The sequence below is a fragment of the Pelobates fuscus genome, chromosome 6 (assembly GCF_036172605.1).
Source record: "Pelobates fuscus isolate aPelFus1 chromosome 6, aPelFus1.pri, whole genome shotgun sequence".
NCBI lineage: Eukaryota > Metazoa > Chordata > Amphibia > Anura > Pelobatidae > Pelobates > Pelobates fuscus.
This window is the reverse complement of record NC_086322.1, coordinates 179,370,877-179,388,510: the sequence shown is the minus strand read 5'-3', so window position 1 is coordinate 179,388,510 and position 17,634 is coordinate 179,370,877. Positions and strand designations below refer to the sequence as shown.

The following is a 17,634-nucleotide window of genomic DNA, read 5'->3' as shown; positions in this document are numbered from 1 at the left end:
TCAGAGATTAAAGAAGAGGAATCGATTAAAGAAAGGTAAGTTCGTCATGACAGTGCCGCTTTAATTTGCATTGCAAAATCGTGTGCATGCTCTCATTCTGTTTATTCATGGGGAAAGAGTCCAGATGGGTTATTTATTCATTGCAGGAACAGGATCTGACCTCAAAACATTTGGAGATCAGTGCGGACTTTAACAGTTTGCAAAATCTTACTTTAATGAATAATGAAATTAAGTTTTGTTTAGGAAGGAATAACAATGTTTGCAAATTAATTTTCACTCTGCAGAGTGGAAACATTACGTGTGTCATAATGATCTACATATTTATCTCATGAATACAAATACACAATTACATTTTGTAACTTTCTGTCCTCTAGAAGTAATTTCAGCATGCTTTAATACTCTAAATGTTAAAAGTGTGCTTATGTACGTGTGCCCGAAGTTGTATTGTATAGAGCTAAATATCTGGTTTATTTCTTTCCTCTCTGAAACGCTGCACAGTATATTGTAATTAAACACAAAAAAAATATATATCTCATAATAATAAAAATTATAATAATCCAATGGTATCTATACCACATGAAAAATGTGCTATAGTTACAATTGGATTATTATATATTTTTTATTATTATTATGAGAGCGATATATATTTTTTTAATTTTATGTATATATTATGGAGATTAGTGACCAGTGAGCAAAGTTCACGGTGGAGTCGGCAAATACCAGACACGACTGAATATCAAAATTTCACTTTAATGCTTCAAGTCAAAAGCTTAAATGTAAACAGGTCAATAATGATCACTAAACACATTTTTCTAAATCAATAATGCCTCCACAGATTAGCCAGGGTACACAGGTATGGACACTGGAGATTAAATATCACATGTTCCCAAAGGTAGGTTCTAGCATACCCTGTAATACTTCGAATATTGATTTGATTAACTATAATATAATGAAAAAATACAAGATACCAATGAAATTAAAATATCAACCACAACTTTTTGAAGGTCAGATGGTCAAAAGCAAAACTGCAACTGGGTTGCAGATGGGACAAGAAGGGAATCTGGACAATGGCTAATCTGGCTATGAAAACAGTTTCTTAGAAGTAGTGATATATGCTAGTACTGAGCTGCTAAAATCCAATTTCATGAATAACTTATAAATAACAGTGACACATTGAATGGTGATCTCTGACCTTCAACTACAATTCTGATGAAAACACAAGAGGAAAAATGACTAGCCCAAGAACATAATGGGGGAAAAGAAAATGCATGATCCTATAAGGAGGAAACTGCCAAATATTCAATTCAATCAGGTTTTGATATCAACAAGTGTAATTTTAAATGATGCTCCAATTAGAAAGAAAAAAACAAGTCTAATAAATAAAAATAAACACACACAGAAACAAAAAAAATGTGTCAAGTTGAAAATGCCAAAAATAAAAAAGAAGAAAACAACATTCACAATGTCAGGTGTGGGTGCCACATCCAAGGGTTATTCAAGAGGAGTCCTGCTTCAAAGAAGATTATTTAAAAGGAACACTATAGTCACCTAAATTACTTTAGCTAAATAAAGCAGTTTTAGTGTATAGATCATTCCCCTGCAATTTCACTGCTCAATTCACTGTCATTTAGGAGTTAAATCACTTTGTTTCTGTTTGTGCAGCCCTAGCCACATGATTGACAGAGCCTGCATGAAAAAAAAACTGGTTTCACTTTCAAACAGATGTAATTTACCTTAAATAATTGTATCTCAATCTCTAAATTGAACTTCAATCACATACAGGAGGCTCTTGCAGGGTCTAGCAAGCTATTAACATAGCAGGGGATAAGAAAATCTTAATTAAGCAGAACTTGCAATAAAGAAAGCCTAAATAGGGCTCTCTTTACAGGAAGTGTTTATGGAAGGCTGTGCAAGTCACATGCAGGGAGGTGTGACTAGGGTTCATAAACAAAGGGATTTAACTCCTAAATGGCAGAGGATTGAGTAGTGAGGCTGCAGGGGCATGTTCTATACACCAAAACTGCTTCATTAAGCTAAAGTTGTTCAGCTGATTATAGTGTCCCTTTAAGGAAAACAAACTTTCAGAGATATATATTTACAGGTTAAAGCATGTAGATCCAGTGCAACTCACATAAATCAAAACAAGTTTTAAATAATGTATTTTTTGATCTAATAATGGTGTTGTGAACATTAAATGAGTGAGAGCAATTGAACTATATAAGAGGCAAATCGCAACGTATTTGCTTTCATTGTCCCTGTACCAATCAGTTTGCAGCACCATCCTCATTCATTAACCCATTGTCACTTTTATTCATAAAAAGGTACAATATTCTACAACGCTGTTCACTTCAAAATAATTTTAAACAAAATGTCAGTTCTACGTGACATATGCAGTAAGGTCTATGAATGACCATGGTTTTTCATTGAATGTGTGTGAATATGCAGTTACATAGTTCAATAAAGCATAGTTAACTTTGGCTGTGCATATATATGACCTAAGGTAACATGTGGCCACTATTTTGAATCACAGCAACATAGAAATCCTAGGTCTATTGCAAACAACTTGGGTTTATTGTATACCAGTCTAAGCAGGTTTGTAATAATTAATGCGGCATCAACTCCTTTGAATTAGTATGGTTTATTAAATAATAAAATACATTTTTTTTTTTAAATCTTTCACCACTTTTTTGCTATATTAGAGCAGATTCCAATACTAGCATGCAACACATTTTAAAAGCTTTTCCCATAACCTTTGTCCACATTCTCTTTTCACATCATGGACAACGCAAGTCATTCTTTAAAATGTCACAGGCATCACTTATGCCTCGTACAATTTTTTGCCTTGGGTGACAAAGCTTCCTTGACTGAGCGCGCATTTAAAAATCTCCATTAAAGTCAAAATGTGGGCAATCGTGGAATTATCCAAAATTACTTTGCATGCTAGTAAAATCAATACACGATAAGCTTTATTTTTCTAATTTCTTCCTCCTCCTGAATCAGTACCATAACCAACGTGTAAGGAAGGCTGAGTCAAACTACATAAAATTAACAGGAAAGCTCAGTGCTGACCAAAACAACATTGTGCAGAGCGGAGAATGATATAGCCTGGTCTGCAAAATGGTTTGCCAGTTTGATAAACAATTATTATTTCTTTTTTAAATAAAAAATAAAATAAATAAATAAAAAATGAATACATTGGTGTTCGTGGGGAGATGACAGCTTGTAATATAGCATTGGAGGTTGTACGGAGATTTCTTTGTAATGCTTTAGATACAATATAGGCACCAAAACCATTACAGCTTAATGCAACTGTTCTGGGCCATAGAGAATGCCCATGAAGCCTTAGCAGTGTAAACATAGCGTTTTCTTGGAAAAGGCAGTGTTTACATTGCTGTCTAAGGCTACCTCTAGTGTCTGTCACTTAGCCAATAGAGGGACTTCCTGTATTCGGTCATGCAAGGATTGCAGGACCAATGTTCAGCATCTACTTGTTCTGCACGGAGACAATGAACTCTCCCTGCAGAGATGCCTGAAGTCCCTTAACAGCGGCTCACAGTTAACTTAAATAATTTTTGAATAGTTTACTAATTAACCCCTTAAGGACCAAACTTCTGGAATAAAAGGGAATCATGACATGTCATGTGTCCTTAAGGGGTTAATGAGCCTCCTTGGCTGCACATAGTTCCGTCCCAGCTGAAAGTATGGTACCGTGACGTTACATTGTATAGTGATAGATAATGTTAATATATGTGTAAAGATCATAAAACTATAACTCTGCACAGCTCTTTGGGGATAATGGTTGATGAGATGATAAGTTACATATTGACGAAGTTGCACATTATCAAATTGCCAAAAATATTTGCATGTTTTTTTTTTTCTAAATTCACTCCTACAATTGTAACCCCAAAGCCTTTTGTAGATGACCTTTCCCAATTAACTGGAAGCTATCATCATGGGTCAGACATGTGAGGGTGACAGAAAAATACAAAAGTGCTAAAAGCCAATCATTCAACCAGCAAGAATATTCTATTGATTTCCACTGTGATTTTATTGTCTGCTATACAGTAGCTCTACTAGCTCTGTAATAATGACAGTGACAGATTGAGTTGCAGAATAAGGTGAAAGGTGCAGTGCAAACATAGCTTTTGCAAATTGCTTTTTCTAGTGTCCACCCACATGCAAAATAAACCTCTGCCAAAGAGCTTTGCTGTGAAATGAAGTGAGGGATAAAGGAAAGTCTAATGTTATGAATAATTCCGACCCATCTGTTGCAGAGCCTTGGGGTCATTGAGAGCTGCAGGATCATACATTACAAACTACAAGAAATCATTCAATGCAAGCTCTATCAATGTTTTCAGTTTTAGTTCAAGATTCCCTTCCAAAACCTATTTTTTCATTAAATTTAATTTCATAAATTGTAACATAGGAATAACAGACGTCAAGCAGAACAGACAGCATATCAATGCAATTCTAATGCATAGTGGAGATTATTCAGTCAACACTAAACTGAAAAATGTAGATAAAAATACCAGATTTGGAAAAATTCTTCAACTTCACTAAAGTCACATTTTTGCTTTCTTGGTCTAAATTTGGTTTTAATTCACAGCAATTTGTTTTTTAATAAATGCATCTCTTTCAATTCATAACCAAAAACGCACTCGTATACAGCAATGTAAGACAGAAATACGTTGCTTTGATAGAACAAATATGTTAAGACCGTTAATATAAAATTGCAAATGTGAATTTATTGTAAGGGGAAGCACTTAACATCTATATGATTGACTAAACCTTTTTTCTGAGTAACATCGCTCGTCCAGCTTAACCTTTAGTTAATTGTAAACAAGAAAGCTATCAATTGATTTCACTTTTATTAAAGGAACACTCAAAGTACCAGAACTACTTCAGCCTCATTAAGACCCACAATAAGTATTCAAACTATTTTAGAACAGTTTGACAACTTACCTGGGTCTAGCTTAATGCATTACATTAAGTCTTCGACAGATGTTTCCACAGAATAAAGCACAAGTGATCCAGGACCATGCACTTTGTCTGAGAGCACTCAACTGGCCCTCAGTCAATGGCAGTGTTCATACTTGGCCCTGCTTAGCTGTGTAGGGATAAAGAGATTCTCCAGTAGAAGACCAGAGGCAGGGATTGATGCTGCGATGCGCCAGGTAGATTGTTGAACTAGAACAGTTTGTTTACTAAGGCACTATTATATAGCAGCAAAGCACTTGTAGTATTCCTTCAACCCCTTCATTACCAAGCACTTGTTTTAAAAAAAAATCTCAACATAGCACTTGAAACCAAGCATAGCTACAGAATGAAAGAAATTCAGTTCACAGATTGTATTTCAAACAAAGTTAAAATCCAAAATGTAAATTAAAATTTGTATTCATTTATTTGTTCATCTTTTATAAATCTGTTTGGGTAATAAAAATCTTTAAACCGTATACAGTGTCTTATCTGTCACACAGGGTCTGAAAATTGAAGAGTAAAACAAAAATAATTTTAGGAGGTGTGACAAAAATAGATAAATAGAAACAGTCACATAGCCTGCTTATGGTCAGATAGCCTGAAGGCATTACTAGCAGCACTGCTTACTAAAATGGTGATAGAATGTACAAAGAATGCCTGCATATGTCCACATATACTACAGTCAAATCCTATTTCTAATGCAGTTATTTAAAAAGTGCTATTATAATCTTTAGCACTTTCTGGTTAATGAATATAATTCCAACTAAGAAGAGGAAGAGCTCATTCACTTCTCTTCATTCTTTAACTGTAGGAATGGTATCACCCATAGAAACTTAATTTGCGGTTTGGAAGGAAGGGCTAAGATGACATTTTCAGCACACTTGTAGGCTTGATTGATCAGTGAGTTCTGACATAGAATATGTTCCTCTCTATAGGCTGGTAATCATTCCTAGAGTATACATGAGTGTGAGTGAGCTCTTAGACTAGATTTTGTTTTGCGTAAAAGCAAAAACACTATATTTTCTTGTAGAAGTGAAGGGTTTAAAGTAGATTTTTCATGGTCCACAACCATTTTATTTGACTTGGTCCCAGAGTCCATTTTAGTATACAGGGCCGGACTGGCCCACCGGGATACCGGGAAATTTCCCGGTGGGCCGTGGCACCTGGGCTGACAGCCCCATTCATCACTGGCCAGGCTCCTGTAATCCCGGCCGGCCCGATCAGTGCGGCCGCACAGAGCCCAATGGGAGCAGTTCGCACATGGCCGGCTGGGATTGGAAAAAAAAAAAAAAAAAAAAGGAAAAAAATATATATATTGCAGCGGGGGCGGAGCTTACCGGCAGGCGGGGGCGGAGCTAAGCGGCAGGCGGGGCGGAGCTAAGCGGCAGGCGGGGGCGGAGCTAAGCGGCAGGCGGGGGCGGAGCTAAGCGGCAGGCGGGGGCGGAGCTAAGCGGCAGGCGGGGGCGGAGCTAAGCGGCAGGCGGGGGCCTTGGTAATTTCAGCACGGGAAGCAGGAAGGAGTCCCTGCTTCCCCAACAAGCAGTCTCCAGGAGCTCCAAGCAGGAGGTAAGAAGCAGGTCAGTGTGACTGCCTGTGAGTGTGTGACTGCCTGTGAGTGTGTGACTGCCTGTGAGTGTGTGACTGCCTGTGAGTGTGTGACTGCCTGTGAGTGTGCCTGCTAGTGAGTGAGCTTGTATGTGTGTCAGTGAGCTTGTCTGTAGGGATCATGTGTGTGTGAGTGTTAGTGAGCTTGTCTGTAGGGAGCATGGGTGTGTCTGAGCCTGTCTGTGCGGAGCATGTGTGTGCAGAGCCAGCCTTTGGGGTGTGCGAGCTGTGCGGCCGCACAGGGCGCCATGGCAACAGAGGCGCTGGGGTGGCCGACACAGCTCGCAGTCGAACACAAAGAGGCCAGTCCAAGTTATGAGGGGAGAGGCAAGCCGTGGCCAGAATCCGTTGCAGAATGAAGAGGTCTGTAACGTGGAGGAGATGGAGTGTGGGGGCGCAACGTCCATGTGCTCCGCCTTCACAGGGAGCCGCGGCAGGGTCCACTTGGTGCGTGTGAGGTCGGCAGCCGGAGCTCTTAAATCAGCGATGCGGCGGAGTGGGAAGCTCAATCCAGGGAGCAGCAGCCATTAAAGTGAGTCCTAGTTCTTATTGCTTTTTTTTTTTTTACTAAATATATTGCCTTTTATTGAAGGGGTGCAGGGTTGTTGGTGAAGGGGGTAGGAGATTTATTAAGGTGGCAGGGTCTTATAAAGGGGGGCAGGGTCTGATAAAGGGGGCAGGGAATTGGTTAAGGGGGCAGGGAATTGGTTAAGGGGGCAGGGAATTGGTTAAGGGGGCAGGGAATTGGTTAAGGGGGCAGGGAATTGGTTAAGGGGGCAGGGAATTGGTTAAGGGGGCAGGGAATTGGTTAAGGGGGCAGGGAATTGGTTAAGGGGGCAGGGAATTGGTTAAGGGGGCAGGGAATTGGTTAAGGGGGCAGGGAATTGGTTAAGGGGGCAGGGTCTGATGAATGGGGGCAGGGGATTGATTAAGAAGGGCAGGAGACTGGTAAAGGGGGGGAAGGGGATTGGTGAAGGAGGGCAGGGTCTAGTGAAGGGGCAGGGGACTGGCGAAGGGGGGCAGGGGACTGGCGAAGGGGGGCAGGGGACTGGCGAAGGGGGGCAGGGGACTGGCGAAGGGGGGCAGGGGACTGGCGAAGGGGGGCAGGGGACTGGCGAAGGGGGGCAGAGCATTGATGAGAGGTGCAGGGGACTGGCGAAGGGGGTCCAGGGGATTGATGAAGGGTGTCAAGGTCTGACGAAGGGGTGCAGAGGATTGATGAAGGGGGTCAGGGCATTGATGAAGGGATAGCCAGGTGTTTTGGTGAAGAGGGCAGGGGTTAAGTGAATAGGGGCAGGGTTTGTAGAAGGGGATGGAGGCAGCAGATTGTGTGCCTGAAATTGTCTAGAGGGGGCCAGAGACGTGGGGTGAAGAAATGAGGGAGAGGGTATACATGATTTAACACTTAAATGGCAGAGAATTGAGCAGTGACATAGCAGGGACATGCTCTATACACCTAAACTGCTTCATTAAGATAACGTTGTTTTGATGACTATAGTGTCCCCTTAATGTACATTATTGTTACCAGCCTATCCAGTTATTTATTATTGTAATTGTTTGCACTTATACCATCTGTAATTAAAACAAATAATTTCTTACAAAGGTTTTTTTCCTCTTTGTGTATGTCTAGGTGACGGGGAGGGGGGGGGGGGGGCACAAGATTGGCTCGCACAGGGTGCCTAAACACCTAAGGTCGGCCCTGTGTGTGTGCAGTGAGCTTGTCTGTAGTGAGCATGTGTGTGTCAGTGAGCTTGTCTGTAGTGAATCTGTGTGTTAGTGAGCTCTTCTGTAGGGAGCATGTGTGTGTCAATGACTTGTCTGTAGAAAGAGTGTGTGCGCATCAGTGAGCTTATCTGTAGTAAGCTTGTGTGTATATCAGTTTGTCTGTACTAAATTTGTGTGTGTACCAGTAACCTTATCTGTGTGTCATTGAGATTGTCTGTCAGTGAGCCTATTTGTGTGCATCAGTAAGATTGTCTGCATGTGAGTATGCTTTACTGTAGGATTTAATTACCCTTAAAGGACCACTCTAGTGCCAGGAAAGCATACTCGTTTTCCTGGCACTAGAGTGCCCTGAGGGTGCCCCCACCCTCAGGGACCCACTCCCGCCCGGCTCTGGAAAGGGGAAAGGGGTAAAAACTTACCTTTTTCCAGCGCTGGGCGGGGAGCTCTCCTCCTCCTCTCCGCCTCCATTCCTCCCCGTCGGCTGAATGCGCACGCGCGGCAAGAGCTGCGCGCGCATTCAGCCGGTCACATAGGAAAGCATTCATAATGCTTTCCTATGGACGCTTGCGTGCTCTCACTGTGATTTTCACAGTGAGAATCACGCAAGCGCCTCTAGCGGCTGTCAGTGAGACAGCCACTAGAGAATTAGGGGGAAGGCTTAACTAATTGATAAACATAGCAGTTTCTCTGAAACTGCTATGTTTATAAAACAATTAGTTAACCCTAGCTGGACCTGGCACCCAGACCACTTCATTAAGCTGAAGTGGTCTGGGTGCCTAGAGTGGTCCTTTAAGGGACTAATCTTTTGAATTAGAAATAGAACTATACCAATAAAATATCTCTCTCTCTATATATATCTATATCTATATCTATATCTATATATAGATATATATATAAATGCATTTGCTCCTGCACACATGCTCCAATATCCCTTAATAGCCGGGTGCCAACCAAAAAACAGCTTCAATATCCAAAAAAATATTAATATTAAAAGTAAAAGGTTGCACTCACGGATTAAAAGTCCAAAGTTTAATGACAAATTGTTAAAACATCCAATCAACGTTTCAGTCCTTTCAGACTTTCATCAGGATCATGGTCAGTGAGAGGGTGGCCCTGAGGGTAGGGGGGGCCTAAGGACTATATAGTGCCAGGAAAACAAGTTTGCTTTCCTGGCTGGTATACATGGTAATATTTTTCTGCCCCGGCTAGTATACATGGCAATATTTAAAGGACCACTTTAAATATTACCCAGCCGGAGCAGCAAAATACATTCATTTATCAGGTGGAAGGGAGGACAAAATCTTCCAAGAGTTTATTCCATGTGGTAGGCTAGTATGGCAGGAATGAACCTTTTATGGATTACTTGTACAAACATTAATAGTATAGAGCTGGGGTAGACAACCTTCGTACTCCAGATGTTGTGGACTACATCCAACAATGCTCTTACAGCCGTAATGCTGGCAAAGCAACAGGTGACATGTAGAACACAAGAGTGGAGTGCCAAAGGTTGCCTACCACTCCTATAGGGGACACCAACAGGTCGCTTTTCAGATGCTTATGCCAAAGGCATGATGAGCTGTAGACTGACCACAGAGATTTATCTGACTACTCCCACAACTACACAGTGAAAATGTCAGAATTAGAGACAGAAATATTTTCCGTCACACCCCAATCCTATTAGTCCTAGAACTGCACAATCACATGGACATTTTATTGGTTTCTATGGTGACTGCTTCACTCTCAGCAGTATGCCCCTGAATTGTTCTTTGGACATAAATGGCATTTCTGTTTTTTTTTTTGTTAACATTTATATCCGTTGTGTATTAAAGAAAAGAAAAAAAAATTCAAAGATGCATTTGGGAAAATACTTAATTCTAAAAAGTAATGATCAAATCAGCATATTTTGAAGACTTTGATGCCTGAATTCACTTTGTGAGATGTGAAAGCCTCATCCATGCAATGCATGTATGTGTGGCCTCTGTCAACTGGAAAATGAAGGTATTCGAACATGCCAATTTTCATTATGAAGAAGCACATGTTCATATGAAGTGCAACCATTCAGACTTCAAAAATTCTTTCTGAATTGTACGATTAATACAGGCCCTTTCCTCTGTCCCTTTGTCAGTACAGGTTCAGTTATTTCATAGTGAGCTTTCAACCAGCAAAAAAACGAGGCAACATAAATCAAAATAACCTTGCCAAACAAGCCCCCAACACACAATTCCTCCAGAATCTTGGAGAATGTACAACAGTTGCCCAAAACATCTAATCCTTGCTTTGCCATCTGCTTCCCATCCACCCTTATCACAGTGTGAAGGCCCCCAATCTCCATTCATCTGAAACCCTATTGAGAATGAAGAGGCTTCTAACAGGAACGCCTGCCTGTGCAGCTAGTCACAATTAATGAATACATGGAAAAGAGGATCAAAAGCAAGGAGAATAAAAGAAAATCCCTAGACAACAGAATAGACTGTACCAATATAACAAAATAAAAAGTACAATTGCCACTCCAGTTTGCAGACATACGTTTTGACAGATTACAAGGAAATCATAGGAATTTCATAATGGAAATAATTTATATACATACATATCAGAGTAATATATATATATATTTATTTATTTATATTAGACACCTGTATTGGTACTTAAGAAGCAAAAAAACTAGGAAACATTAATTTGCCTACTTACCCATTTTTGTTGGCAAAATCTATATAAAAATCAGGAAAAACGTCAGCACAGAAGACAATTTTTTAGAAACGGGTGACAAATAATCCCATGGGAGAAATGATATTTCTCACTAGAAGAGAAGATTTGCAGACAGTGAGCAGGGAGAGGCTGGACACACGCTTTCCAGTATCACAGCCATTTCCAGAATTTGCAGCCCTGTATCTAGGAGTGATGCTGTAATCCTGGCAGAGAAGTGACGCACAGAGAAAAATACAGCAGGAATATATGAGGCAGCCACTGCTTTGTCACCGGCGGAGTGACAGATATGTTCTGGGTCATTGATTATTTCTGACTCGCAATAGAATACAGCCCCAACCAATCTTTATTCAGTGCATCTTTTATTCCCCCTTTCAGAAAGCTGATGTAGAAAGACTGCAGCAAATGATGCAATGCATTGTGGGATTGGGATGCAGCAGCGAGCTGCAAGGAGATTCGTTGGGCTTTTTTTTTTTTTCTCCCACCCCTTCGAGCATCAATCAGCTGTGTGAAGGATGAGTGGGCTAGTGAAAGGAGAGAAAGGGAGGGAGGGGAGAGCTCTAAAGCTACAAGAATTAGCAGAATGAGCTGAGTCAAGGCGCACACACACAAAAAATAAATATATAATAAATAAATATATATACAAAGAAACCCACGTGGGAGGAAAATATATTAAGGAAAAGCCAGTCAAGAAAATCTAAATTACCATGAAATTAAAAACCATTATATAAATTAATCTCATAGTTATGTGTTTTACACCCCACCTCCTATAGAATGTAAGCTTGATTGAGCAGGGTCCTCTTCAACCTATTGTTCCCGTAAGTTTTTTGTAATTGTCCTATTTATAGTTAAATCCCCCTCTAATAATATTGTAAAGCGCTATGGAATCTGTTGGCGCTATATAGATGGTAGTGATAATAATAATAATAATAATAATAATAATAATAATAATAATAAATAATTGTGCTCATTATTCTTTATTAAAATATCAACATGTTCTGCAGGCTTGTATAGTGAGTGGGCAAACAATTATTTGGCTATATAAAAATGTCACATGCTGAAACGAAAGGACACAACAGTGCCCACATTATAATTTACAGCCTGCTGTAGGTACATCCCCAGCTGAACTACAAATGTATCCATATGTTATTAAAATAATAATCTCAGATTTGCTCTCCCATGATGAATACAAAATAATCATCATCATCATCATCATGCCACCTTGTAGAAATATAGCACCACACCACTTCTAGATTAAAAAGACACAAGGGTCATTCCGAGGTGTATTTTACTGTTGGTTAGGTGATGGACACAATTTCTAGTATTTAAGATCTCATAATGCAGACAGAGGAGACAGTTCCCACACCTCCCAAGTGTTCCTGTTTAGGAGGGATAGTCCCATTTTTTTTTTTACACAAATCCCTTCATACATCTTTTTAATGTCCCAGTTTTCTAGGAGCTCCATCTTGTTGGTGTGTCTGAGTATAGAATATAACTCCACAGATATAATACTCACAGTAATGAGTCTTTAAACTACAATAACTATGTTTAGAAATCAGTCTGTTTAGATGAGATACATTGTTTTTGTTCAAATAAAATTTTAGTAGCATCAATTGTTATAAGTAAGTCACCTACAATTTCTCAGAACAGCCCTACCCCTGGAGACACACCCACGCACATCTCAAAATTAAAGTGTCCGTCTTTGTCCATTTGAAGTGTTAGGAGGTATGAGTTATGGTTGCTGCCATCAGAGCTGCAAACCTTAGAATCACCACCATCACCTCCAGCTGTAAGCCTCCTTCTATGCACTCACCACCCAACACTTCTTCCTCTACCCACCCCACCTTCACTTCTACATCTGCAATTATCTCCAATTACTTTCCGATTTGCTCACCAATTGCCCACAACATAGTAACAGTAACTTTTGTAATGGCTTTTAACATACCTACTTATGAGTTCTCCCTACTACAGTGAGGGAAAAAAGTATTTGATCCCCTGCTGATTTTGAACGTGTCCACTGACAAAGAAATTATCTTGTTAATGATCTCAAGGCAGCTGGGACTATAGTCATCAAGAAAACAATTGGTAACACACTACGTCATAAGGACTGAAATCCTGCAGCGCCTGCAAGGTCCCCCTACTCAAGAAAGCACATGTACAGGCCCGTCTGAAGTTTGCCAATGAACATCTGAAAGATTCAGAGAACTGGGTGAAAGTGTTGTGGTCAGAGGAGACCAAAATCTAGATCTTTGGCATCAATTTAACTCGCCGTGTTTGGAGGAGGAATGCTGCCTATGACCCCAAGAACACCATCCCAACCATCAAACATGGAGGTAGAAACATTATGCTTTGGTGTGTTTTTCTACTAAGGGGACAGGACAACTGCACCGCGTCAAAGGGATGATGGACGGGGCCATGTACCGTCAAATCTTGGGTGAGAACCTCCTTCCCTCAGCCAGGGCATTGAAAATGGGTCGTGGATGGGTATTCCAGCATGACAATGACCCAAAACACACAGCCAAGGCAACAAAGGAGTGGCTCAAGAATTGGCACATTAAGATCCTGGAGTGGCCTAGCCAGTCTCCAGACCTTAATCCCATAGAAAATCTGTGGAGGAAGCGGAAGGTTTGAGTTGCCAAACGTCAGCTTCGAAACCTTAAGGACTTGGAGATCATTTTCTGCAAAGAGGAGTGGACAAAATCCCTCCTGAGATGTGTGCAAACGTCTGACCTCTGTGATTCCAAACAAGGGTTTTGCCACCAAGTACTATGACGAAGGGGTCAAATACTTATTTCACTCATTGACATGCAATCAATTTATAACTTTTTGACATTAGTTTTTCTGAATTTTGGGGGGTTATTCTGTCTCAATGTTAAAATACACATCTTAAAATTATAGACTGATCATTTCTTTGCCAGTGGGCAAACGTTCAAAATCAGCAGGGAATTTTTCCCCCCTCACTGTACATGTACCAAAACCAATACAGCTTGGTTTAATAATAGTGGTCCTTTAAAGCAACACTATAGGGCCAGGTATACAAAATGTGCAAAGGCAGATTTTGTGGCACATATAGGAGATTTAGCAAGGCAACAAAAATGGTAAACACCTAAATATAGGGATCTGTGGTGAGTGGGCCATATTTAGTAGATTGCACACACACAAAAAAAAAAGCACCTGCTAAATCTCCCACCTAGTCTCACTGTCCAAACACCTTTGAAACAGCACTATTTTTACAGATGACAAAATCATGCTCTATGCCAGAAAACAGTTAGCGTTTACTCACTCTAATAAGGAGCAGGAATATGGCACATAATTTTAAAGGTATACTGTAAACACAATAATAATTTCATCTCATCGAATTGATTATAGAGCCTCGAGTCCCCTGACACTGTCTCTCCATTCAGTGTTAAACCATTTTCAAGCAGTTGAACACTGAATGAGGTAATGCAGATCCCTGACTTCCCATAGCCCGGCCCCTATTGGAGGAGTGGCTAATGCAGATATTACATACTTCCTTGTAGTTATACCCATTCATACCAACAGCTACTGGAGCACTGAAAAGCTTAAAAACAGCTGAAACTCTCAGCCAATCACGGGTCCCTTTTGCTGCTCATTCTAATACTTTTTCATTAGCCAATGTAGCACAGAGGGGATGGGCTACTGGGGACTCTTGTTCAGCTTTAAAACATTAGAAACTGTTTAAATGCTGTATGAAAGACAGGGCCAGGGGATTCCAGACACTATACCCAGGTAATGAGAAGAAGATATAGTACATCTAGTGTTTTATTTTAGTTAACAAAACAACTTCAATGTTATGCAGTTTTTCCTTTAAATTTAATATTGCTTAGAATCACAGAAAGTTTCTGAAAAAGGATTTCCTCTTTTTAACGAATAGTTGGTTGGCTTAGCTACTAGATTTTTTTAAAAAACATTTTTTTAGTTAAAGCCATTACTATTTGTTCAGTAAATCCTAAACATTTCTAACCAGCACTTAATAGAGGTCATACATCAGGATTTAATAAAATGTGAGTGCTGTCAGAAGGGCCTGATCTTAAAACCGCAGAATATTAGAATTCTGAGAGATTACATCAATCTATGGTAGGATTTGTACACTGCATACAATTTAATTGCTTCGACAAAACATTGTTGAACAGAACCTGTACACATGCCTAGCAGGCAATGCCAAAAAATACAAAATTAACTTTTTAATCATGAGCCATAATTTCTAAATCGAGTCCCAACATGAAAAACAAAATCACTTACCAAACACAACACAGAGGAGAGGCGTTCAGTCCAATAATCCTGAAACAGACTTGTTTACAGGCAAGCATGCATCTGAAGTACGATGACGAGTAACACTATACTGTGTCTGCTGTTTGTACACACAAGAAATTCAATCGGGAACAATCACACGCTCTCTAGACACTCTCCCTTTCTACAATATGGGAGGCTGAGGTAATACATATTAAAAATAGCTGGATTTGGATAGGAAGAACACTCCTTCCTTGTTGTTGATTCTAACTGGTTAACTCCTTTAAATACAACCTAGAGGTTCCCAGTTTTAAATGCCTGGTGTATATTTGTGGGTTATTACACAAACTTTTTCATAATTCACTCTTAAAAGCATGAAGTAATCTGGTTCTTAATGTAATTTAAATACAGCTTTAATATCATTACTTATGGACGTTTTGTCAAAACGGGGATAAAGCAAAACACATGTGAAGCTAGGAAAACAAAACAGGGCATGTCAAGAATCTAGGGAGCATGGAAAATAGCTGTCAGTGCATCCATGCCAAGCAGTGAGATGATGTGTTTATTATTTGCAATCATTAGCATTCGATTTAAAGTGATACACATATTTTCTCTTGTCCGGCTGTCCAGTTTGCTGCCTGCAGGACAGATGCTCCCTCTAAGGACCAATAAATTTGCCCATAAATTAAATCGATCTATATGAATCAAAATCCTTTTAATTCACACCCAAAATTAAATTGATTTGTCCAGACAATTTATTCTCTTGATGAATTATTTCAGTCGGGTAGGGATTAAAAGGATTTTAATACAAATATAGTTTATGCGCAAAACTACTGGTGGAAACCAATACAATTAAAGGACCACTCTAGGCACCCAGGCCACTTCAGCTTAATGAAGTGGTCTGGGTGCCTGGTCCAGCTAGGGTTAACCCCTTTTTTTATTTTTATAAACATGGCAGTTTCAGAGAATAATAATCTTTCATTGAGAGCTTATTTCCCATTGTTACTAGCATGATGTATAGATTAACCCCTTAAGGACCAAACTTCTGGAATAAAATGGAATCATGACATGTCACACGTCATGTGTCCTTAAGGGGTTAAGGTTGATCTTATATGATTAACATAACTAATCCCTGAACACTCAAAACCATTAATATCACATACATGGCCAAACTAGAAATCATATCTGTAAATAGCCACACAACATAACTGGTCAAAAGTAATAACTATGTTTTGCTTCTAAGTTAGGGTTAATATAAGAATATTCAACTCATATCCATTACCAGATGGACCTTAGCTATTGTATTTTGAAATCATGTACTTCTCAGAAAATTGGTGGCTGATTGGACTGGAGGGTTTTTGGATAGGTCCAGCCCAGCAGACAGTGACTATTACTTCTATCCATACAAATACCTTACCAAGAAATAAGGATTGCCTTTTTCCCCCTGATAGCACTTACCTCCTGTGCCTGGATAGTCTGGCCTTCGCCCGTAGCAAAGTGCCTACAGTTCTATAGACTAGAGGAAATGGTAAAACCATCAACAGTTAGGAGTTCGGAATCCAGAAGATGGTTAGCATTTTTATTTTTCATGTTCAGGAATTTAGAAGCTTTTTTTTAAAAAAATCTCTGCCAAATTCAACCTAATAACTTTGCTTGCTTTACACTGCAAATTCTATTTAATTATTCACACACTCGACCTAAACTCACCTTCTTACTCTTCACTCTGCTTTTGAAAAAAGGCAAGACACATCTGCTACCATCAAAAGCATAGAATAGATTAAATGGAAGGAATACCTGTGGCAAACAGATCAAAATTAAGGGATCCTGTCCTTTTCTGGAAATATCAAAAGCTTGATAATAATGGAGGACTCTGAGTGCCAATGTCCTCTGCAAGTAGGTATTCCCATAAATATAAACACACACACACACACACACACAGTATATTATCCTTCCAATACAGCAAGCAATGGTTAAAACACAGCTATTAAACAAATACTCTGTCATATGTAGAAAAAGGGGGGTGTACTAGCGCTAATTTAGTGGATGTGATATAGGTGAATAAGCTGCTTCAACACCAAATTCTTATCTTTAAACAATAGTGAAACAGTGGATGCAAGGTGAAGTGCTGTATATTTTAACCCCTTAAGGACCAAACTTCTGGAATAAAAGGGAATCATGACATGTCACACATGTCATGTGTCCTTAAGGGGTTAAACAATGTGAAATATAAAAAATAGGATGATACCTTAATTTCATACACAAAAGTCCATATGTGACATATAGTACCTTGAAATAAAACACAAATAAAAACAAAACAAAAATAGTGTATCCTGTGATATAAATAAATAGGTATAGAATGAAATTAATTTCCCA

General features: G+C 39.5%; 1 protein-coding gene across 7 annotated transcripts in view; it reads right to left on the bottom strand.

The window, feature by feature from the left end:
* The window catches only part of TRIM2 (tripartite motif containing 2), a 137,458-nt gene that overhangs the window by 42,257 nt on the left and 77,567 nt on the right, over window positions 1–17,634 (bottom strand). Inside the window, exon 1 of one of the 7 annotated variants that reach the window (XM_063458520.1) lies at window positions 15,274–15,327. The exons of 5 other annotated variants lie outside the window; for them this stretch is intronic. The gene's annotated coding sequence lies outside the window, so the exon portion shown is untranslated. Of the gene's footprint in view, window positions 1–10,995; window positions 11,397–15,273; window positions 15,328–17,634 lie in introns of those variants that run through there. One more of the 7 variants, XM_063458518.1, reaches the window with a different exon arrangement.